Source organism: Gorilla gorilla, chromosome 18 (genome assembly GCF_029281585.2).
Source record: "Gorilla gorilla gorilla isolate KB3781 chromosome 18, NHGRI_mGorGor1-v2.1_pri, whole genome shotgun sequence".
Lineage (NCBI taxonomy): Eukaryota > Metazoa > Chordata > Mammalia > Primates > Hominidae > Gorilla > Gorilla gorilla.
In genome coordinates this window covers 111,983,559-112,008,106 of record NC_073242.2, presented here as the reverse complement: position 1 = coordinate 112,008,106, position 24,548 = coordinate 111,983,559, and the positions used below count along the sequence as shown (strand labels likewise).

The following is a 24,548-nucleotide window of genomic DNA, read 5'->3' as shown; positions in this document are numbered from 1 at the left end:
CTCACAAAGACTCGAGGAAGTGGGCGACATTCCCATCTGCATTTTATGGTCCAGACAACAGGTAACAACAGGTAACCACAGGTAACGACAGGTAACGCGGAGGGTGAGTGACCCCAGAGCTCCGGCCTGTGCACCCGGGCACAATAACCCCTTGCACAGATGGCCCCAGTCCAGCTCCCACTGCTGCCCTCAGACTGCACTCTGATGCTGGGGGAGGGCCCTAGAGGAGAATTCGGTGTGGTGGCTCCATCACCCCTGAAGTGTCTGTGTGCCGGGACCAGGATCACGGCCCTAGATCCTCTGTGAGGACGTACAAGACCCTGGAGGGGCAGGAACTCGGGTCTCCCAGCTCCAACCTGCAGCTTCCCCCGACTCAAGCTTCCAGTGACCCCCGCCAGTGGCTCCTCCCTGCATTCTGGTCCTTTCCAGCCCAGAGCCCCTTCCAGGGGCGCAGGGAGCAATGCCCTCCTACTAAAGGGGCATCTGCATCTTCTCGCTCACGGGCCCTCCTCCTAGGCCGCTCCCTTCTCTCTGTGTGTCTGTCTTTCTGGGTCTCTCTCTCCCACGTACCCCCACCCCACACAGCTCCCCGTAACCCACTCTCCCTTTACTCCCCATTTCTCCCCGACCCCCCACGACAACTTCCGCCTCCCCTCCTCTTCCACATCCTGCCTCTTGTCCTCCTTATCCCGGCTGCCTGCCGTTTCCGTGGTCTATTTTTGCCAGCCTTTGTCTTTGTTTCTCTTCCCCCCTTTTTCTCCAGGGCCCTCCCTTCCCTCCCCTGTTTTGCCTCCTCCTCCCAAGGCGCCTTTGTCCCCAGGCCCTCTCGAGGGCCTGCATAGCCTGGCCTGGCCAGCAAGGCCCGGCCCTGCTAGCAAGGCCCAGCCGGCCAGCACACTCGCTCCCGGCCACCGCGATGCCACTGAAACCCCTCCCTGATCTGCAGCCAGAGGAGGAAGGGAGAGCCTGGGCAGAAGGGACACCTTTTCATCTTCATCGCTAACAGAGGTGCTCATGGCTGAGCGGCCACAGACAGAGGGACAGAGGACTCAGCCAGGAGCTGAAGGCACTCAGGCACGTGTCTCGAAGCCAGCTGTTGACTAAGAACACTGAACACTCCACCATTTTCAACACGTGAAGTTAATTTAAGAAAAAAATGAAAAACAATGACACCCGGAGAGGACATGGCAGTGTTAAAATAAGGACACTTGCACCCTGTGGATGGCATTACAGATGGGCTCCACTCTCCGGGAAAGCAAGAGAGCCTCATCGATATCCAAAGCCATCAAAATGTTCATACCCCTGTGGCCAACTAATCTCCCTCCTAGGAATTTTTCCAAATGATCTTTCATCATCAAAAGGAAAGGATAAAAACGCTACAGGCACGCAGATATTCACTGTGGCACACTCTATTGAGGAAGAAAAGCAGGAAACGGCCTTAGTATCTAACCAAAGGGAGATGGTTTCATGAAAAATGGTGTGACACAAAAGATGATCACGTGGCCACTAAAAAGCTTCCATCACGGCAAAGACTAGGTAGGTAAAACATCATCTCCGCTGATGACGGTAGAGGAGAAAATGGAAAGAAACCAGCATGTTCACTGTGCCTGTAATGACATAAAAGTATGTGTACAGATGGGCCAAGACCAAGAGGAATAAGTGGAAAATCGATACAAGCAATCCTAAGTAGCCAAATCCATCCAGCTCCCGAGTTCAGACAGGGAAGGGTGCCAAATGATCCAGATCCACGTGATTCTGGAGGTGGGGACGTCAAGCGGCAAGAGTTCGCCAAGTGAGGAATTTATCTGAAAATACATCCAAACCCATTCAGCTGGTGTATACTTGGGTAGGGTAGGATTTCCATACTTGGGTGAATTGTATGAAGAGGTTTTTTTCGTCTTCTTTTAAATTATCTTCCATGTTCCACTGATACTGTTTTTGCAGTTAAATAAAGGAAAATCAGAATTCTCGTGTCCAGGGCTTTGGAGCCGACAGAGGACTTTCCCACACATAATCTTCCCTGAGCCTCACAAAAGCTCCGTAAGGAAGCAGGGCAGGGAGTTTTACTAACCCTGTTTTTACCAAGAAAACGAGGAATCAGAAAGGGTGTGACTTCCCCAGAGTCTCACACAGCCATGCGGTGACAGAGACGGGACTCAAAAGGCAAGGGCTGGCTCAGCCCTGTCCTCACCAGGCTCTTGTGAGGTCAACCCCAGACACCGGCACTCCAGCCCCCTAGACATCTCTGGAGCTGTCGCCCTGTGATGGGTGACACCGTTCCTGAGCCCTCACGAGGATAATACCTGCAAGGGTAATGGCCAGACCCCACATGGGTCAGGAACAGGAACCCACCACAAAACCTCTACCCCAGTCTCTCAGCTCAGCCCGCGCAGCCCAACGAGAGCCAAGGCTATGCAGTCAAGCAGTCACCAGTTCAAATCTCGACCCCTCCACTGTGTGCAGGCTGGACCCCTTGGAGCCTCCACACAACCAGGAGAAAAACTGGAATTACACAGGGGAACCTCTTAGGATCACTGGATAAAAGGAGAAAGTGTGTATTCTGCACCCAGTTCGATGCCTGCCCCATCTCAAGTGCTCCCTATGCCACCATGTCCTCCTTGGGGCCTGTGCATTTGCTCTCCTTGTCTGGAATGTTCTACCCAGACACCCCAGGGTGGCTCCCTCCTTCACCCTCCTTCAAGTTTCACATCAAGTGTTAGCCTGGTAGACGACTGGCCACGCCACAAACACCTGCTCCCTTTGCCCTGTGCGGGTCTTGTCTTCTTCAGGGCCCTTATTCCCCCCGACATGCTAGGCATTTGGTTTTTCGTTTTTGAGACAGTCTCCCTCTGTCGCCCAGGCTAGAACGCGATGGCGTAATCCCGGCTCACTGCAACCTCCGCCTCTCGGGTTCAAGCAATTCTGCCTCAGCCGCCTGAGTAGCTGGGATTACAGGCACACACCGCCACACCCAGCTAATTTTTGTATTTTTAGTGGAGACAGGGTTTCACCATGTTGGCCAGGCTGGTCTCGAACTCCTGAGCTCAAGCAATCTGCCCACCTTGGCCTCTCAAAGTGCTGGGATTACAGGCATGAGCCACCACGCCCGATCCATGCTAAGCATTTGTATGTTGGTTTGTTACAATAGCATCAGGCCTCTGCACTGGGCTCTCCTGACCTCGAGAACAGAAACATCATTCACTGTGATGCTGTATTCCTTGCACACAGTAGGAGCACAGAAAATGAATGAATTAACTACTAATTGGTAGTGATGACTCTGTCAGAGAGGAACAGGAACCTTTAGCTACATGTAACCTCTTACAGTCCCTGAGGGATGTCAGGCTCCTTGGGACACTGCAGGCCTCTGGCACAGGCGTGCAGGCGTGTCCCAGGTCTCTTGCCCTCTCTCACTTCCCCTCTCACTCCCCAGGGACCCAAAGAGCACCAGTCCAAAGGCTGGTACTGAGAAGATATCAAGAATCCTGGTGGCCGGAAACACACAAAAAACTCTTTCTGCAGCAGAAACTGCAGATTTCAGGACATCACTGGATTCTGAACCCCTAGAAAAGGTCAAATTCCTAGCACTGGAGAGCTGGGGAAGTTCCCGAGACTCTCCTTCCCCTGTGCCTCCTCCTGCCAGAGTTGGCATTTGCCAAAACCTCCCAGCAGTGAAGGGCCCTTCGCTGGGCACTACGCACACATCACACATCAGCTCTCTCCCCCTCCCTGAAGTAGCCTTGGCAGTGCCGTTTCACAGAGAAGGGAGGGGGGCTCCATAAAACCCAAAGCAGGAGCCAAGGCCATCCCACGGCTGGGTCCTGGGAGAATGGTGGCCTCGTGGGTCTGTTTGGTGACAGGGTGTGCTGGGTTCCTGCACTCTGCAAAGTCACACACTTGTAAAGTCTTCCAGACCTCCGGGTACAGCAGCACTTTTGGAAAGAGGGACTCACAAAGGAGACCTCTCCTGCTGGTCTCTCACCCAAGCCCCTGCACCCAAGTGATGTACCTGAATAATACGCTCTGACTACCGAGGAGAAAAAAGTACCAGTGTATTGTGGTACTCCTTTCCTCAGGACCTGGAGCCTCTGCAGGTAAAATCCCCCTCTGTGGGGAACAAGCACTACCTCCCCTCTTCACCCACCAACTCCAGCTCCTCCTCTCCTGTGCACATAGAAGTCACCTCCTCCAGGAAGCCCTCCCTCACCCCTCAAGTCAGCCTCTGAGTGCGCCATCAGCATCTGTATGGGCACATTGTACCCCTCCTTGCCCGCCTTTCCTCATGCCACCAGCTAGGGATGTGAGCTCCCCAAGGCCTTGGACCAGCTGGGCCTTCATGGCTGCATCTCCTGTGCCTGAGAGTATGGCCAGGACAAAGCGGACAATCAAACTGAAAAATGAATGAATAACAAAAGAATGAACGAATAGAATGAATGAAAGCAGAAAGAACGGGAAGAGACTGAATGACAAAAAACAAATGAATGAAAGAATGAAGCATGAATGAAACTCACAGGAAGGTCTGAAAGGCCATCTCTCCCAGTGCCTGCCAGAGACAGGAAGCAAAGTCCAGCATCAATGATAGTGGCTTACATCTGATTCTACAGTGGCAACTACATCGCTCTGCCAGCGATTATTCTCTCCCCGTCTTCCAGATCACGCTGGGCCTGCAGAACAGCGAAGAGCCAGGAGCTGGGGGGAGAGTTCCCGAAGAGGAGTACAGAGGTTCTGTGCCCTCCCAAGGCTCTCCTGAAAGTCACAGGAGCCTCCCTGGTGCTGGGGTAAAGCAAGGAAGCTGATGACTGCCCAGGAGTGCCACCAAGGAGAAGGGGCACACAGAGAGGGGATGGGGGAAGGAACCGGCATGTCACCCTTACAGCAGTCCCAGGAGACGCATATATCCACTGTTTCGGGGAGAACCAGACACAGAGGAGGCCAACAATCAAAACTTGCAGGTGGAATGGGTGGATGACTACAATGATGGCTAACAGCACACTCCCTCTGTGCATCGGGCCCAGTTCTAAGCACCTCATACGTATTACTCATTTAATCCTCCCTGCAACCCAGTGAGGTAGACACTATTATGCCCAGTTTAGAGACAGGGAAACTGAGGCACAGAGACTCTCAGCGGGTGACCCAAGGTCACCCACTAGGAAGTGGAGGAAGTAGAGGAAGAGGAATTTAAAACCCATGCAGACTGGCTCTGGAATTTGAGCCCTTAACCCCCTACGGTCACACTCTCTCAGCTTCGGTGTGCTACGGTCACGGAGCTAATCAGAACCATAACAATAATAACAATGTACTCATCTTTATAAGGTCATGCAGGCAATAAAAAATAATAATAATACTCTCAGTTTACTATGCAAATGGCGTCTTGCCAACAATAATAAACAATAAAACAACAATAAATAAAAATAAAATAAAATAAAATAATTAAAGTAAGATGCGAGGCTGCCAGGGCATCCCAATGGCACCTCCAGGTTGCAAAGAGCAGAAGCCGAGAGCAGTCATTCCATGCAAGAAGAGGCATTCGAAGATTGTCTAGCAACCGTGTTTGCAGAGCCGGAACATCCTTTTTGTTTGTTGATAGGGGATGGCTCTGAGATGCTGCTGGGCTAAGCCCCCTGAAGCTGCTCTCTGGCACCACAGCTCTTGAGCCTTTACTCTGTGCCAGGCACCAACCAAACACTTTGCATGGGTTTTTTCCTTTAATCCTCACACAGACCCTGTGAGAGGGGTGCAAGGAAGCCACAGTTTGCAGATAAAGCAAGCTGAGGCTCAGAGTGGTTAAGTGACTTGCCCAGTGTCACAGAGCTAGGAAATGATATCTGAACTCAGCCGCTCTCTGACCACAAAGCCCAGAGCCTTGCGCTCTGGCTCTGGCTTCCTTCGCCTTGGGAGAGGAGGAGCTGCCTGGAAGCCACGCGGGCCATGCTGCCCAGCCTGCCCATTCCCGCCAAGCTGGCCCGCTTGGCAGGCCACAGGCTCAGAACCCCTCACTTCAAAGTGATTCACCCTCAAGGGCTGTGTGGTTTGGTCTGGGGCCTCGGGAGTGGAGCAGTCAGAGCCCCACTCGGCCCTGACCACCCAGGTTTGAAGCGGGTTCCCCACGACCTCAGGAATCCAGGTGCCAGCTCGCCGTGACCGCCCGGGACAGCCTTGCTTAGCAGAGGCCACCATTTCTCAAGAAGTCACGCTGGGGCTCCCAGGTAGAGCAGTGAGGATCAGGAGGCAAGGGAGGGTGGGGAGGGGGCACCCCAAAGTAGCCCCCATACCCCCCCACCGGTTCACTAGAAGCCTCACCCCTGCAGGGCCTGTTCTGGTTCTCAGGGCCCCCCATGACCAGAGGCCAAGCACAGCCCAGCAGGCGTCCCCTTCTGTTTTTCCGAGGCCTGGTGTCCAGAGAAATGAAGCTGCGCCAGCTGCCCCCACCCCAGTCCCACGCTCCCTCCAGAAGCTTCCCTCACGGCGCTCAACGCCCAGTGCAGTTATCGCCTGCCGTGCGCCTTTGAACCCCAGGAGGCCGGGGAGTATGGAATGTGCGATGCCTGAGGTCAGAGCTCCAGTTTGATTTGAGCTGGGTTGAGATGAGGGGAAAATGGCCAAGAACAACTCACTCATTTACTTCATTTCCAGACTTGGCGGCTGTTGGGGCCGCGCTTCCAAACCAAGCTGGCTTTGGCCAGGACATCTGCAACAGTGCCGGCCACCAGGCACAGCTGGATTCGCTTAGGGAATTAAGAGCCTTCAAGGTCTCTTAAGAAATTAGTTCCTGGGGAGTCTGGCTCTCTCTGGGGACCGGGCAATGGGCCGGCCCACTCCAGCCTCACCTCCTGTGGCTGAGGACACCCGGAAACTCTGCAGGACTGGAGGGACTCGGCGGTCTGCTTGGAGAGTCACTGTGTGCACTCAAGTGCAAAGTGGCCCAGCCCTGGGCACCCCTCCTGAATGAACTCCAGCGAGGACCCGAAGTGCAATTTCCTAGTTGCCACTGCGTCTCAGGGCCTAGGACATATGAGGTGAATTAGAAAAGAAACCCAAGAACAAATGGATGATCCTTGGTTTCCACATCTGTCAGATGGGCACGATCATATCTACCTCCCAGGGCTGCTCTGAGGCCTAGTGGACGAAACAGATGCAAGGCCCTGAACACAGAGTGCGCATGTTTGTCTCTGAATTAAGTCCATCAACTCCAGATCTCACAGCCACTTCCTGGGAACCTGAATATCTCTGAGAAAGCCTGGCTGTGATGGAAAAGCCTCCCTTTCTTCCCCTAAGCCCGTTCACGTGAGTCTGACACACCAGCTCGTTCTGGCCAGCAGGCAATGAACGTGCAAACTAACACGCCAAGAACAGAGTGATGGCCTTGCGTGTGGCCTTTGGAAGCCCCTCTCTGCCTGTCAGGCCGGGTGCCAGGCTCTCACGCCCAACCCCTCAACCCTCCGCAGTAGGTCTGGAAGCTTAGGATCATCGGTCCCATGACACACTCACAGCGCCTGAGTGACTCATTCGGGGAAGTGGCAGAATCCAGGGGAGAGCTGGGTACTCCCACCTCTACAGTATGGTGGTCCAAGCAGGCCACGTGGTGCCACCCCAGCTCTATCATTCATTAGCAATACCACCTCCAGCAAGCTCTTTCGCCTCAGCTTCCCCTTCTGCATTTGGGAATAAGAGTACCTATTTCATCAGGTTGTTCCCTGTCTATGAAAAATTGTACTCACATAACTAAATAACACCTAAAATTCTCAAAAAAGGATCTGGCATATTATAACTGCTCAGTTAATGTTTGCTCTTACTGTTATTTCCACGGGCTGCCTAAACATAGAGCTAAATAAATAGGCCATCAGTTCCCACTGAGTCGGGAGGGACATCAGAAGGGCTGTGGTAAGAAATTACCTCCAGTCTTCCGAATGGGAATTCTCCACCCAGGCCACACTGTAGAATCACCTGGGGAGTGTCTACAAGCTGGGACGTCCAGCAGTCCAGTCCACAGGCACAGCTGGTTTGCATTTTCATGAACCAGAACCACTTGCAGTATTATCAGCTTTCCACAATTAGAGTTGTAAAATAGCTCAAAGAAAACGAAAGGTAGAAATAGCTCGGATGAGTGAGCTAGACAACACACCCAGGAATCTTTCTCCACCCATTTCAAAGTCGTTTGCAGTATTTCTTGACAGATATGAGCTCACAAGGAGATGGATGGAGAACATATTATAGTAGGAAAATTTAGGAACAACTTAAATGTCCATCAACAGGAAAGTAGCTTAATACATTCTAGTATACATACGCAACAGAATACTCCACAGCTATTCAACCAAATGATGTCGGAATAAAAAATAAGACGTCTGAGCCCCACACACAGCAAATGAATCTCAACCTCTGGGGGTGGAGTCAGGCATCAGGACATTTTTTAAGCTCCTCAAGTAATTCCAATGCGCAGCTCAAGTTGGAAACTGCTGCTCTAAACTCGCCCAAGAAAGCCTTGGACAGAAAAAAAAAAAAAGAGGTTTTCAGGGGCAGGAGGAGGAAGGCAGGAGGGGAGGGAGGGAAAGAGGCAGGGAAGAGGGTATATCTGAGCAGAGCCCACTCCTAGGAAGGGGATAAGGACAGAGGAATAAGGAAGCCAAGAGTTAAATGAATGAGGACACCCGGGCAGGCAAAGATCAAAGGTAGAGTGAACCCCACACTCGTTTCAGAAGCCCACCTGGTATCTTCCAGCCCCATCCAGAGCACACCGAGTATTGGAAGCGCACAATGTTTCCATCGCTTAGCGTCTACAGGAGTCCCATCAATGGCCTTAAACTAGCCGGGTCTGTGCGCACCAACTGCAGCAGAGAGCCGGAGATGATTACCCAATGACCCCACTACAAAAACCCACTCCTGCCTGAAGTCCCCCACCCTCGTGGCCCAAGGGGGAAGAGGAGATGCTTGTACTGGACGGGGAGGTTGGTTTTGCAGCCAGGTGATCGTTCTCCATTAGAGTCAAAATGGAGCCCAACCTGCAACACCCTTCGTTCGGCGCCCAACCCGTCTACCCTTCGTCGGGGAGACGGGTTGCCATGGCAGCCACATATCCCAAACCTCGGCCAGAGCCAGGGCTTGCTGAGCTGCACCAGGCCTCCTTCACAGGCGGTTTTGGCTTCCCGTGCCTCCCAGAACCCTTCCTCGGGCTGGCAAGTGGAACTCCACCCAGCTGCTGTGGCCTTTTCACCAAATGTGACTTTGCCAGAAGGAATGGGAACGGGCGAGGTCCGCCAGGGAAGGGCGACTTCCACCTGGTGGGCCCCTGAGCTGACCTGGAGTTGGTGGAAAAAGATGATGGCCAAGGATACCTGAAACTATCTCGGTGACTTGGCAAAAACGCTATCTGGTTTGTCCGCCAATGAATCTCACATCTCGCAGAAACCAAGACACAGTAGGTGTTTAACAAATATTAACTAATTTATTAAGCTTGAAATGATTACATACAGGATTGAACTAAACTGGATGCCACCTTATACAAGTTCCCAGTTTATGACAAAATATGTTGGGTGGAAAACATAAAATGCAGACAATTCCATCCCCTTAATTTCAGTCCTTTGATTTGGATAAAGATCGCCACTACCTGCCTGGACAGATAACATGCTACAGGACGGGTTGCGAAATTCTAGAAGCAGAGTTTATAAACCACTGTGCTATATAAATAGCAAAAGCCATAAGTGACCAACACTTGAGGATCGCCGGAGGAGGGGATGGCCGAGAAAGGTCCCCAGACTGGACTGTGGGCAAGGCTGCTACTCCAGGCAGCAGGCCTCAATGGGCCCAATCAATCCCCACAAAACAGTGGGCAGCTGGGGGAGGGTGAGGGAGAGGGAGAGGAAGAGGAAGAGGAAGAGGTTGCGGGAGGGAGAGAGGCAAGCCAGCAGGCACTTCGGTTTTCAGAGCTGCCACTTTCCTGAATGTATTAGAGCAGACACAGCTCTCTCCTCTCCCTCAGAGTTACGGCCAAAGTTCTTACAAGGCCCTACACCATCTGACCCCACTAGTGACTCACAGAGCTCACCTCCTGCCACCCTCCTCAAGGCACATTCTGCTCCATCCACATTTACCTCCTTGCATTCCTAGAAAAAACCAGGTAAATTGCTGCCCCAGGGCCTTTGCACATGCTGTGCATGGCTCCTTTACCTCCTTTAGCCCCTGCCCCGTGGCCTTTGCACGTGCACAGCTTCCTCCCTTACCTTTTCCAAACCTGCTCAAGTGTCACCTCTCATCCAGATTTTCTTTGGTCACCCTATTCCAAATGCCACCACACACAGACACCACACTCTCCCCATTCATACCAATACTTCTGTCCTCCCTCGTCTGATGGTTTCCTCCACAGCACTTAGTGGCAGCAGACAAGATTCTATATTTCCGTGTTCACTTTCCTCTCCTCCAGTAGAATGGGGGCTCCAAGTAGGCCAGGATGATGCCTGCTTTGCTCCGTGCCTGCAATGCTGCCTGGTGCACAGTGGACGCGCCACTGCCATCTGCTGAACGGACGAGCAAGCAGGCATGCCTGTGCACCAACAGTGTCCCATGACTTGCCTCGCTGACCCCAGGGCTGACCCTGTGAGTCAGTCCCTATCTCACCCCCATTTTACAGTTGGGAACGGGCTCAGCTTAGGATGTGGTGGAGTCTGGATTCAAACCCAGCCCCAGTGACTCCGAAGCCCGGGTTTGTCACCTTCTCCAGCAATGGGAAGATGCAGCCTGCATTTCCTGCCCAAAGCACATTATGCTCCCAGCTCTCCCACTTCCTGTCACTGTGAAAGGGAAGCTCCTAGGTGGGGGAGGGGCAGGGGCTTCCCCAACACACACCGTCCTCCTCGGACATGCATGTCCACCAGGTTCAAGTGGGAACAGAGGTCCTCTCTCCAGAAGCTACTTAGCAGGTGACCAACTCCCAGTCTGCCCCATGACTTAAAAGGCCCTCCGCTGTCTCACCCTCCCCTCCAGGAGCTCCTCCTCCAGGTACTTAGGCGCCCAGCACCCCTCCAAAGCCAAGCACCCACTCACCTCCAGGCCTTAGACTCCCTGCCCACCAGCCTCACTCTCCCCTGCTATGATAGGCACAATAATGGCCCTAATCATCCTACTCCCTTCAACCTGTGACTATGTGGCCTGACATGGCAAAGGGACCCTTAGAGTTGCTTAAGCTGAGGATCTTGAGACGGAAGGTGCCCCTGGATGATCTGGTGGGCCCAGTGTAACCACAGGGTCCTTATAAGAGGCGGCAGGGACAGGCCCGGTAGCTCATGCCTATAATCCCAGCACTTTGGGAGGCCAAGGAGGGTGGATCATTTGCGGTCAGTAGTTCGAAACCATCCTGGCCAACATGGTGAAACGCTGTCTCTACTAAAAATACAAAAATTAGCTAGGTGTGGTGGCACATACCTATAATCCCAGCTACTCAGGAGGCTGAGGCACAAGAATCACTTGAACCCGGGAGGCAGAGGTTGCAGTGAGCCAAGATTGCGCCACTGCACTCCAGCCTGGGTGACAGAGCAAGACTCCCTCTCAAAAAAAAAAAAAAAAGAGGGAGGCAGGAGGGCCAGAGCCAGGAGATGTGAAGACTGAAGCAGAGGTTGGAGTGATGCTGCCACGAGGGAAGGAATGCGAGCAGCCTCTAGATAATGGAAAAGGCAACAGACCCTTCCCTTGGGCTTCCAGAAAGACAACACCTCAACTTTAGCCCCTACGAGACTCACTGTGGACTTCTGACCTCCAGAACTGTAAGATAATAACTTTGTGTTGCTTTAAGCCACAAAGCCTGTGGTCATTTGTCATAGCAGCCACAGGAAACTAGTGTACCCATCCCCCCAAGCCCTCAGTTGAAACAGCACCCTCTGGGAGCCGCTCTGGCCCTGGCATGGCCCCATCCCACGCAGATGCTCCCTGGACTTCCTCTTTCATAATTATCTGTCAGTGTTACTTAGTCAAGCTCTGAAGCCATCAGCTCACATTCAATTTCAGTCTCCGCTTCTCACAAGCTGTGTAACGTTGGGAAAGCTTCTCAGCCTTCCTGAGCGGCCCTGTCCTCATCTGTTACACACAGTCGCTCAAGGCCCTCACCTGTACACCTGCCATGAGGCTGGAATGAGGGAGCTCATGCAGAGACAGGGCCCGGCACACCCAGATGAGGGTGACACTACAATCCGTACCATCTGCCAGACCATCAGGATAATGGAGACTGTGCCTGTCTCATCACCGCATATTCCTAAGAGCCCCAGACGGTGCCCAGCTATCAGGTCTCAACAATATTTGTTGAATAAATGATGAGTTCCGTAGCCATCAAAAATCTCAAATGCAAATAGGAGGGACAAACCATGTGCAGCTGAGGGAGACAGCCGGGCCAAAGCCCTGAGGTGTGCACGGCTTCTCCAGCTCCATTCAATGGCCCACCACTAGTTCAAACCGGGCAGAGCAGCTCTCACCAATATCAAAGCCACCCCGCAAAAACACTGCATTCAGCCTCAACTTTGGACCCCACCCTGACATCACACACAGGCTTCTCTCCCACTCTGCTTCAGCTGAGGTCCCCACCAGGAGGGCCAAGGGGAGACTCCCTCCATGATGAGTGAGGCAAACCACCCCCGTCCTTTCCCAACAATGTTGGGGAAACTGATGTCATCATAACAGTCCCCTTGCACAAGGTGGCTGTAAAGGTAAAATGAGAGAAGGTGAATCAGTGCCTGGCATACAGTTGGCACCCCATAAATCCCAATTAGATAGTTTTTAATTATTTTACCCCATAGCAAACACATAAGTAGCAACAGGTGCCCCTTCCAAAATCACCTGCAAAACAACAGAGGGAGGCAGGAGCAGCAGAAGGGGTCAGGGCTTTGGACTCAGATGGAGATTTTATTATTATTTTTTGATACAGTCTCGCTCTGTCGCCCAGGCTGAAGTGCAGTGGCACGATCTTGGCTCACTGCAGCCTCTGCCTCTCGGGTTCAAGCGATTCTCATGCCTCAGCCTCCTGAGTAGCTAGGATTACAGGTGTGTGTCACCACGCCTGGCTAATTTTTATATTTTTAGTAGAGATGGGGTTTCACCACACTAGCCAGGCTGGTCTCAAACTCCTGACCTCAGGTGATCTGCCCACCTCGGCCTCCCAAAGTGCTGGGATTACAGGCGTGAGCCACCACGCCTGGCCTCAGATGGAGATTTGAAGCTGAGAGAGCTTGGGTAAGTTACCTGACCTCTATAACCTGTTTCCCTATCCATAAAATGGAGATAATATTACCTACCCCAAAGGACTGCTATGACCCAAGGAAATACTGCCTACCGCTCACTCTCATGTTAGAATCGCTCGGAAAAGGCTATGGCCCAGACCTCCCCCAGACCAAAGCCATCAGCGTCTCTGGGGTGGGGCCTGGGTTTTGGGGGTTACGAAGATCCCCAGGTGATCCCATTGTGCGGCCAGGGCTGAGAACCACACATGCTTATGTGGACCTGGCACAAAGCAGGCACTCAAGAAATCCAAGCTTTCATCATTATTTCTCAGCTGGCCAGGATTTTCTTTCATTCATTCAGCATACATTTGTAGAGGGCCTAATATATGCAAATGCAAATCAAATTTAAAGTCATATGTTGGTTTTCAAGAGCCAGGGGTAGGGGGAAAGAGGAGTGACTGTTAACGGGTACAGGATTTCCTTCTGGGGTGACGATGTTTTGGAACTAGACAGAGGTGGTAGTGGCTAAATATCACTGAATTCTTCACTTTAAAATGGTTGATTTTATGTTATGTAAATCTCACCTCAACAAAAAAAGCAAAATAATAATAATAACCCAGACATGAAAAAGACAAATCCTATATTAACCCATTCATATGTGGTCCCTAAAGGAGTCAAAGTCATAGAAAATGAAGAGAGAATGGTGGCTGCCAGGGGCTGGGGGAGGGGGACTAGGAGTTAACATTTAATAGAGACAGTTTCAGTTTGAGAAGATGAGAAAGTTCTGGAGATGGATGGGGGTGATGGTTGTGCAACAATGTGAACGTACTCAATGAACTGCACACTTAAAAATGGTTAAAATGGCCCATTTTATGTTACGTGTATTTTATCATCATTTAAAAAAAGGTCACATGCTGACAGTCCCTCAAGACATTCATTGCCCACCTCAGCTGCCTGTAGCCCCCACCTCCTTGCCATAGGAGATGACATCTTCCCAGTTTTTCCAGGCGAGCAACTTCGAGTAGCTGACCGCCCTCTTTACAAACAGGATGGAGGCTACGCATGTGTTTTCTCTGTGGGGCAAGGCCAGATTAAGCAAAGAAAACACAGCAGCTCCTTCCCCCTCCCCCCAGGAAAAACCCTGTCCGGTCAATAGCAGAACTAAAGAGCTGGTGCGCACTTTCACTTCCCACTCGAGTGCCTGCGGGCCCGGCTTCTCCTAGGCGTCCAGCAAAGCCCAGACTTAAAGGTGGCAGGTGCTGTCCTCTCACCCTGCTTCAGGTGAGGACGGGTCTCCAACTGAGCTCCAATGAACAAGACGAGGCTGGGCTGGCTCCAGGAGGCAATTTCTGGCTGGGAGGTGTGGGGAAGAAAGACCCAGAAGAAGGGCAGGGTGTGACAGAGGGACCTGAATCCCAGAGCCCTGGGTCTCCTGCTCCCCTCCCTGAGTGCCTCTGGATATGGCGCTTCCAGGCTGGCCCTCAACGTCCACACCTATAGGAACAAGAGAACTGAATTCATGTGGGAAAAGCAAATGGGTTTATCTCAGGTGCCAACTTCTTCCCACCGGGAGGCTCTGGGGTGGCTGCGGCTCTGCAGGGCACCAGGAGGACCAACAAGGGTTGGAGGGTGGAGGGGACCACACATGGTCTGTGCAATCACCATCCCTGCATGAGATCCCTTCCGTAATTCCTCAATGGAATTCCATGAATGTGCTTTCTGGATCTAGAATGCATTCGGTGGCCTCCCTGACTGACACATGTCCATCTGACCTTTGCTTGCACACCTGCTTTCTCAGGGAGCTCACTATCTTCTCCGGCAGGCTGCTCCTCTCCATACAGGAAGCCAAAATCTCTGCCCTACAACCCCTTCCCAGGAGCAGCTGGTGCCATGCAGAACTGTCTCCTCTGGCAGGCTGCTCCTCTCCATACAGGAAGCCAAAATCTCTGCCCTACAACCCCTTCCCAGGAGCTGCTGGCGCCATGCAGAACTGTCGGCTCCCTGTTCTACTCTACGGCTTGCTGATACCTTACCACTCCCTCTGCCCCTGTAAAAGCCTTGCTTCCTTCCACTGTGCTACATGTGAGTGGCTTTCAAAGGATGGCCTGTTCTGGAAGCTTGAGGGAATGTCCACGCAATGTGTCTCCCTGACCAGCCTTCGCCTTCCCAAGAGTGAAGTGGAGACTGGCCCTGGGATACTTTCTGGGGTGGGGGGGAAGGGCAGTGGCAGAGATGGCTAGCGTGGCCCATGCCAACACCCTATTCTGGCCTCCTCTCCCTTCTCAATAATAAAATCCTGCTGTGGCGTGGGATTCATGGCTCCCACTTACATTTCCCAGATGCTCTTGCAGCCGGGGATGCCACATGACGGTCTGGCCAGTAAGGTGAAAGCAGAAGTCTCCTTAACAGGGCAGAAGTCCTTTTCCACTCCCCTGCCACTCCCACTTTCTGCTAACTGGAATGCAAACGAAATGGTAAGATCCCATTTCCCACTAACTGGAAGGGAGGCAAAATGGCAGGAACTTGAGCCTCTCTTGGCCCATGAGGCAAGGTGCTAAGAACAGAGGAGCAGCCACATGGAGGGGCCCTAGGCCCTCAAAGCCACAGACCAGCCACGGCAATCCTCACATGACTTAGACCCTAGATTTCCTTTATATGAGAGAAAACAAACAAGCTTCTGCTGTGTTTAAGCTGCTGCATTTTTAAATATTATATGATCCCGGAGTCTTACATGCAGGAGCAAGGAGTTCTGAGTTCTGATGACGACAGTCCAGCTGCCTTCACACAGGGAGGGCAGCCACTGCCTTCAGTGGGAAAGGAGGGGACCTGGATGCACAGTCCATACCATGCCCTGTATCTACGCCTTAAGAATTCAGGCTAGGCGCGGTGGCTCACGCCTGTAATCCCAGCACTTTGGGAGGCCAAGGCGGGCAGATCAACTGAGGCCAGGAGTTCGAGACCAGCCTGGCCAACATGGTGAAACCCTGTCTCTACTAAAAATATGAAAATTAGCCAGGCGTGGGTGTGGTGGTGTGAGCTTGTAATCCCCGCTACTCAGGAAGCTGGGACAGGAAATTACTTGAACCCAGGAGGCTGAGGTTGCAGTGAGCCGAGACCACACCACTGCACTCCAGCCTGGGCAACACAGCAAGATTCCATTTCAAAAAAAAAGAGTTCAGGGCCAACATTTCCAAGCCTGATGTGTATCTTCAAAATCAGAGGACAGACACAACCAGCTGCCGTTTTTCAAGCATCAACCATATGCCCAGGTGCTCAGCTCAACGTGGCATGAATTAGCCCCACCAGATAAAAACGGTCCTACTATAGATGAAGCCCAAAGAGGCCCACCAAGTTGAGGTTGAAACCCAGGAGCCCTGACCTCCAGGCTGGGGCTGGGGTCTTTTCATTCACCTTCACCGTCTCCTAAAGATCCTTAGGGAGGCTGAGAAGCTGAACTTGGCTGACGTCGGGAAGTAAGGACAAAAGGAAAGAAGGGGTGGGAGGGAGAAGAAACAGGAAATGGGAGAAACTCTTGGATTCCTGTAAATGGAGATTATCTATGAAGATGTTCACTGTGGCATTGTTTATAGCAGCAAAAATCTAGAAGCAATCTAAAAGACCATCAACAGAATGCATAAATAAATACGCCACGGCTTCTTCATACAATGAATCTCATATACAGAAAGTAAGCAAACTAAAAAGGCAAGTTGCACAAGAAGGCCCAAGTAATGATACTATTTATATGAAACTTTACAATCTAGGAAACACGGCCGCTCTGCAGACACCGGCGCCATCGGGAACCCTGTTCTATCAGCCATGGTCAACCCCACTGTGTTCTTCGACATCGCTGTCAACGGCGAGCCCTTGGGCCACATCTCCTTCGAGCTGTTCGCAGACAAGTTTCCAAAGACAGCAGAAAACTTTCATGCTCTGAGCACTGGAGAGAAAGGAGTTGGTTATAAGGGTTCCTGCTTTCACAGGAACATTCCAGGGTTTATGTGTCAGGGTGGTGACTTCACACGCCGTAATGGCACTGGTGGCAAGTCCATCTATGGGGAGAAATGTGAAGATGAGAACTTCATCCTAAAGCATATAGGTCCCGGCATCTTGTCCATGGCAAATGCTGGACCCAACACAAATGGTTCCCAGTTTTCCACACGCACTGCCAAGACTGAGTGGTTGAATGCAAGCACGTGGTCTCCGGCAAGGTGAAAGAAGGCATGAAGACTGTGGAGGCCATGGAGCGCTTTGGGTCCAGGAATGGCAAGACCAGCAAGAAGATCACTATTGCTAACTGTGGACAACTTGAACAAAGTTTGACTTATGTTTTATCTTTTTTTTTTTCTTTTTTTGAGAAGGAGTCTCACTCTGTCACCCAGGCTAGAGCGCAGTGGAGCAATCTCAGCTCACTGCAAGCTCTGCCTCCCGGGTTCATGCCATTCTCCTGCCTCAGCCCCCCGAGTAGCTGAGACTACAGGCGCCCCCCACCACGCCCAGCTAATTTTGTTTGTATTTTTAGTAGAGACAGGGTTTCACCGTGTTAGCCAGGATGGTCCTGATCTCCTGATCTCGTGATCCACCTGCCTCGACCTCCCAAAGTGCTGGGATTACGGGAGTGAGCCACCACACCCAGCAACTTGTGTTTTATCTTAACCATCAGACCGCTCCTTCTGTAGCTCAGGAGAGCACCCCTCTGCCCCATTTGCTCGCAGTATCCTAGAATCTTTGTGCTCTCACTGCAGTTTCCTTTGGGTTCCATGTTTTGTTCCCTTCCATGCCTAGCTGGATTGCAGAGTTGAGTTAAGTTTATGATTGTGAAATAAAAGCTATATAATAACAAAAAAAAACTCTAGGAAACATTATGGAGTGTTCTATAAGAGTATGTAGTTGTACAAGTACAAAAATATGCACAAGAATAAACATCAAAGTCAGGGCAGAGAAAAGGAAGGGTTTGAAATCAGAGAACGGTACATCAGGTATTGCAACTGTAATGGTTTATTTCTTCCGCTGAGTGGTTACATTGAAATATTATTTTATACCCTGCTTTGCATGGCTGAAACAGATCATCATTTTAAAAGCAAAGGGAGAATATGCAGTTTATTGCATGTCAACTTTATCTGAAAGCAATTTTTTTTATGCACCTAGAGAGAAAGAGACAGAGAGAGAAAGAGACAGGAGGGAGGGAGGGAGAGAAGGGAGGAAAGGGTTAAGGCCTCCAGACACAGCATCTTCTCCTCATGGCCCACCCTCCTCTCCAGAGGGCCAGCCATGCTGACCACAGCAGCTCCATTCATGAAGCCACAAGGCCACGGTGAAGAGGGCCACTTAAACTCCATGTTGCTGAAGCCTCCTTAAGTGAAGTGACATCCCAAACCTTCCAAAATGAGTTACCCTCAGGCCTGGCCACCCCCAGAACCACATTCAGTCCACCAGCAGTTCTGCAAAGACAAGCACTGGTTGACTCCCTCCCCTCCCGCCCCCCATGGCTGGAGGCAGGGCAGCCAGGCTGGCAGGGCCTGGGCACAGAGACTGTCCTGGGCTGGCTCCCCTGGCACCAAGGAGGCAGGAAGGGCGTGCAGGAGAGGCAGGACCAGAGGAGAGGGAGCCCCAGGAGGAGGGCGCCATGAGCACAGCCAACACTGAGGCCCCTCCGAAGGCGGACAATGGTTCCTCCACTTCCCCCATCATTCCCCTTCCACAGAAGTGCGGTGACACGGAAGAGACCACACAGTAAGAAGACACCAGGGGCTGGGGCTCCCTGCTCCTCTGACCTGACTCAGTTCACCCCTGGGATCCTCACGCAGCACCTCCCACCAGAGGTGTGGTCTGAAGGTAGGGAGAAGCCACCATGAACCCCTCACATGAAGCAGAAGTCGTGTGCGACCTGCCTACCCGGTGGCCCCCGGTAAGCACCAGATGCATGGGAGGAAGGGAGAGAAGGAAAGACAGAGTGGAGAAAGGAAGGGGGAAGGGAGGAATGGAAAAAGAGGGTGCAGGAGAAAGAAGGGGGAAAGAGAAGGATGGAGACAGTAGGGAGAGAGGGAGGGAGGGTAAGTCAGTGACAGACGACTCAACTTAAGGAGCAGCAGCTGGACTCCCACAGTCACCCTGCCCTCTCCAAGCCTGGGGGGTACAAAGTCCACGCCCCCAAGCTCTGAGCGGGGGGAACCTGAGTACAGTGGGCTAGGAGGCTGGGGGAGTGGAGAGGCCGTGCCCGGCCTGAAGGGGTGGCCACACAGGAACATGGGCACAGCCAGGAGTGCCCGGTTAAAGGCCTGCCTCTGCTTCTTTAGCTGTAGAATGGGGATGATCACAGGAAGCAGCACCTCGGAACTGTCTAGGCATCCCAGGAGCAAAGGGATGGGAGTCGTCTAGAGCTGAGCCAGGCCTGTGGTAAGTCACACAGAAATGTTTGCTTCCGTTGTTATTATTAGAAAATGGATATCCGGAATTTTTTAGGGGAATGCTCCCAACTTTAAAGGCAGACAACTTATTGAAGCTTTAAGAAAAAAAAAAAAAAAAAACACTGTGTGGGCCAAGTAAAACACGTCAGCAGACTTGACTTGGCCCATGGGTCATCCGCTTGCAGCCTCTGCTCGATGCGTCCCTGTGTCCCCCAAAGGCAGGCCCAAGTCCTACAGGGGTCGAAAATCATGAGCGAGATTTGAGATCACCCCATTCCAACACAAGCGTCCAAGCCCATGAATCCCTTAATGGGAAATAAATATTTAAGTCAACCCCCGCCCAACTCCCACACCAAAAGGACAGGAACTGCTAATTCTTACCCACTACATCCAAGTCTCCAGTTTTATTTCATAGGATGGAAAAAAAAAAAAAAAGACCTACTTTAAAAAGAAGAAGAAAGGGAAAAAGAAAACCAACAAAGACAAATTCAAAAACGCACCACTGTTGACTTGGGCAACAGCCTCTGCCGGGTCAAAGAGGAAAACAGCTCAGTCCTGAAATCCGTCCCAGACATGGAAATTACAGAGCGGCCCCTGCTGACACCCCCTGCCCTTTTTGTGTCATTCCCTCATGAGGAAGGCAATTATATGCCCCCCCACGGCAAACACGAAGGAAGACACGTGACAGCCGCAGCCTGTTCACGTCGTCCTGCAGAGACAGAGGCCCGACATAAGCACTTGCAGGCGGTGGCCACCAGCGCAGTGGGAGCTGAAGGCACTGACCTCAGAGGAGGCTGGGCAGGAGGCAGGGGCCGCAGGCAGGCTGGTGGTGTGGCTGAAGGTGCTATATTCACTCCCATTTTATAGATCAGGATGCTGAGGGTATGCAGAGGAGATGGGATCTATGTAACCTTGGCCCACTGGATGCAAGGCGAACAGGCTGTCCTCGCACCTTCAGGGCAAGCAGTTAAACAGACCAGCCCCTCAGACACTCACTGGGCAGCTGCGGTGTGGCCAAGCCCCGAAAGGAACAGGACAAAGTACTGGGCGCAGGCTGCAGATCACCACAGATGCCACGATGGGCCCCTGGATGTCCCTCCAGCCTCCGCACCCCACTGTGCACCTCAGCCACCCCAGGGCCTCTGCACTCACCATCCCAACGGCCTCTCCACATCTGCACAGGACCGGCTCCTGCCTCCAGGCCACCTCCTGAGGGGCCTCCCATCTCTCCACCCCTTCACCCTGCCCCTCTACTGTCCCAGCACCTGCCACCTCTGAAGGGGCTCTGGTGATTGACTGACATATTTGCGGGTGCCACCCCCAGCGAATGCTCAGGTTCCTGAGAGCAGGGCCCATGTTGGGGCACCCTAGGACAGGGCATGGCATGTAGCTGACACTCAATGGTGTCAAGTGAGTGGCTGTGTTCACTGCCTACAAGACCCAGGGGACCCCTGGGGAGATGGGCCACTCCTCCACGCATGGGGCACGCCACCCACAGGATACCAGAACGGGCGGCCGGATGAGCCACCATGAAGAACACTGGAAATACGAACAGCTCATCTTCATGAAGCACTTCTGGTGTTCTGAGCCTTGCTCTCAAGTTGGTTCATACATCATCTCATGGAATCCTGACCACAATTCCAGGTCATAAACACTGCTGCTAATCTCATCTTATAGACGAGGAAACTGAGGCAGAGACGTCACACAACTTGCCCAAAGTTACATATATACCAGAAACACAAATGCAATAAGTGAGATGTCAAAGATGGCGGGTGAGGATGTACCTGTGTGCACGTGCGTACATGTGTATACTGAGAGCACATGTGCATGTGCGTGAGTGTGTGTGTACACGGCATATGCGTTGAGTGCATATGCATGTACATGTCCGTGAATCTGTGTGTGCACCTGCAGCAGTGTCCCCCTACCTGCGGTTTCACTTTCCGCGGTTTCAGTGACCCACAGTCAACCGCAGTCTAAAAAGATTAGGTGGAAAATTCCAGACAATTCTTTAGTCTTCAAACCCACACTGTCCTGCTGCATCTTGTCCAGGACGTGAGTCCTCCCTCTGTCCAGTTTGTCCACACTGCATGTCCTAGCTGCCTGTGAGTCACTCAGCAGCCCTCTCTGTAATCAATTCCACTGCCATGGTATCATGGTGCTTGTGTTCAAGTCACCCTTATTTTATGTATAAATTAAACTTTATCACCAGTATGTACGCGTAGGATGAAACAGAGTCTATGTAGGGTTCAGTACTCTCCACCATTTCAGGCATCTACTGGGAATCTTGACACATATCCCCCAAGGATGAAGGGGGACTACTGTATCACTGTGTGTGTGTGTGTATTTGCGTATGCATGTGTGTGTGCGCATGTGTGTATGTGTACACTGGTATGTGTATTACATGTCTGCACATGTGTATATGTATGCCTATGTATCTGTGTGCATGTCTGTATACACGTGTATATGTACATATGCATGTACAAATGTATGTGCATGTACATGTGTATGTGTGTATGCATTTGTACGTGCATACATATGCACACATATACACATACATGTACACATGTGTGTATCTATACCTATGTATGTGTACATATGTGTGCATGTGGGTATATTTATATGCATATATTGTGCCTGTATGTGTGTACAAGCAAGTATATATGGTATGTGTATATGTATTTCTATGTGTGCATGTATGTGTACATGTATGTGTGTGTGCATGTGAGTATATTTATATGCATGTATTGTGCCTATGTGTATACGTGTATATGTACATATGTATGCATGTATATGTGTATATGCACAAGTATGTCTACATGCATTTATGTGTATGTGTGTGTGCATGTGGGTATATTTGTATGCACGCGTTGTGCCTGTGTGCATGTGTGTATGCACATGTGTGCCTGTGTGCGTGTGTGTATGCACATGTGTGTGCCTGTGTGCATGTGTGTATGCATATGTGTGTGCCTATGTGTATGTACACCAATCATAACACTCCCTTTTCTTTCCCAATAAAGGATTTCTTTTTGTACTGATCTTAGGAGTTTCAGGGCTACAGCGAAGAGATGACATGAGGAAGTCAAGAACTGTGTTTACTTACAAACTATATGGAACCAATATTTAATCATTTTCTACTTACAAAATCCCAATTTTGGCTGGGCACCGTGGCTCATGCTCGTAATCCCAGCAGTATGGGAGACCAAGGTGGGAGGATCCCTTGAGCTCAAGAGCTCAAGACCAGCCTGGGCAACACAGCAAGATCTCATTTATAATCTTTTTTAATAGCTTTTTAAAATCTCAATTTCCTATGGCTCCAGCCAGTATAACCCCAAGACTCCACCTTCATGGTGGACTCGAACCTCCAGGCGGCCTGTCAGCAGCGCCTGCTCAGATCCAGCCTTATTTTTAGCACTTTCTCCAGACAACCCAAGGGAAAAGAAAGCTGTTTTGAGGTCAAACTTCTGAAACATCTGTCTCTGTGACCCGGCCTCTGTGCAAACGCCACTACTCCCAGGACATGAAAAGCACCCTGCAGATGCCCAGAACCCCAGCCACCACAGCCAGCAGGCTGCACGTGCAAAGAAGGCTCTGGACACAAGCTGCCTGGACGGGGCGCCTGGATGGGGCACCTCTTGAGCCGCTGGGGCTCTCTCCCAGCATCCCTGCGGCGCCTTTGTCTCAAATGTGGAAGCAGCAGAGAGCTGAGGCCAGGGGCCGCTTTATTTCCCTATTGCTTTCAACATCTTCTTTTGAAATTCTCTTTAAACTGAAACTGTCAAAAGTTGTGTCTGATAAATCTGAAGGTTGTAGAGGAAGTGGTTTGTTCTTCCTCCTGCTCATGATTTCTGCACAAGATAGTACACAGTACTTGGTGAACTGTCAGGCAAGGCAAGAGCTCCCAGTGAGGGCCGGAGGAAATGCAGGAGATCACTGAGGCCTGCTCTTTACCTGCTGCTGCTGTCAGACACCAGACAAGGTCAAGGGTGCAGCAGACAGGAGGAGCCCAAAGAAGGCCCTCCTCATCCCTCCCCATCCCATCCTCCAAAACATTCAGGGAAATGTTCAAACAGAACTGGCCTGGTGGCTCTGATACTCCCACGGCAGCCTGGGTGTTGGGTGTTATTATCCCATTTTCCAGGTAGAGTTTAACTAACGTAATCAGAATGTAAATAACATGCTCAACTTAATTTCAATAACTAACCTGCCCAATGTCACACATAGTGAGTTCTCTGAAGAACTGTGAATCCACAGTTCAGGCAAAGCCTGCACTTAAGAAGGTCTGACTCCAAAGCCTGAAGTCACCTGCCCTGGGAAGCCCTCTCTGGCCCCTCAGACCTTGGGTGTAGTCAGGTCCCCTCCTCTATAATCTTGGTAACAGTAGCAATGACAGTGGTAACGGCAGTAATAAGAGCCCTCTGTTTTTCCTGTATACTTTCTCTGTGTCAGACACAAGGCTAACACCAGATGTGCATTATCTCACTGAATCCTTCACAGAAGCCCATGGAGTTGGTACCGCTATCTGCCCCACTGTACTGATGAAAAACAAAAGCTCAGAGAGGTGAAGTTACTTGACCAAGGTCACACAGCAGGCAAGTGGCAGAGCCCAAGGTAGAACTTCCGACACGCTGTTTTGATTACTGGCCTGGGCTGATCCCAGTTTTCCTATACGTGACAATTCTTTGCATTATCTTGGGTCTAGATGCTTCTAGTCCAGAATGACCCCAAGGGCTGCCAGCCCCTTTGGGTTTCCCCACCAACGTCAAAGGTTGAGGGACAGAGGACATTTCCCTGTTGGCAACGAATTGGGCCCCACCCTCCTGATCAGCTCAGCCATTCCCAGGTTCTTGGGCCTAAGGTTGATCCAAATCGGGGCAAAGAATTAGGTCCTCTCAAAGCGGGGTAGGAAAGAACAAGACGTTCATGGGGCCTTCCTGTAATTCGGCTTCCATGTTGA

General features: G+C 51.5%; 1 protein-coding gene and 1 pseudogene across 2 annotated transcripts in view; one reads left to right on the top strand and one right to left on the bottom strand.

Moving 5' to 3' along the window:
- Nucleotides 1–24,548, bottom strand: part of CMIP (c-Maf inducing protein) — a 266,184-nt gene that overhangs the window by 217,451 nt on the left and 24,185 nt on the right. The window lies entirely within an intron of this gene.
- On the top strand, nt 16,995–19,847 carry LOC134757443 (peptidyl-prolyl cis-trans isomerase A-like; annotated as a pseudogene).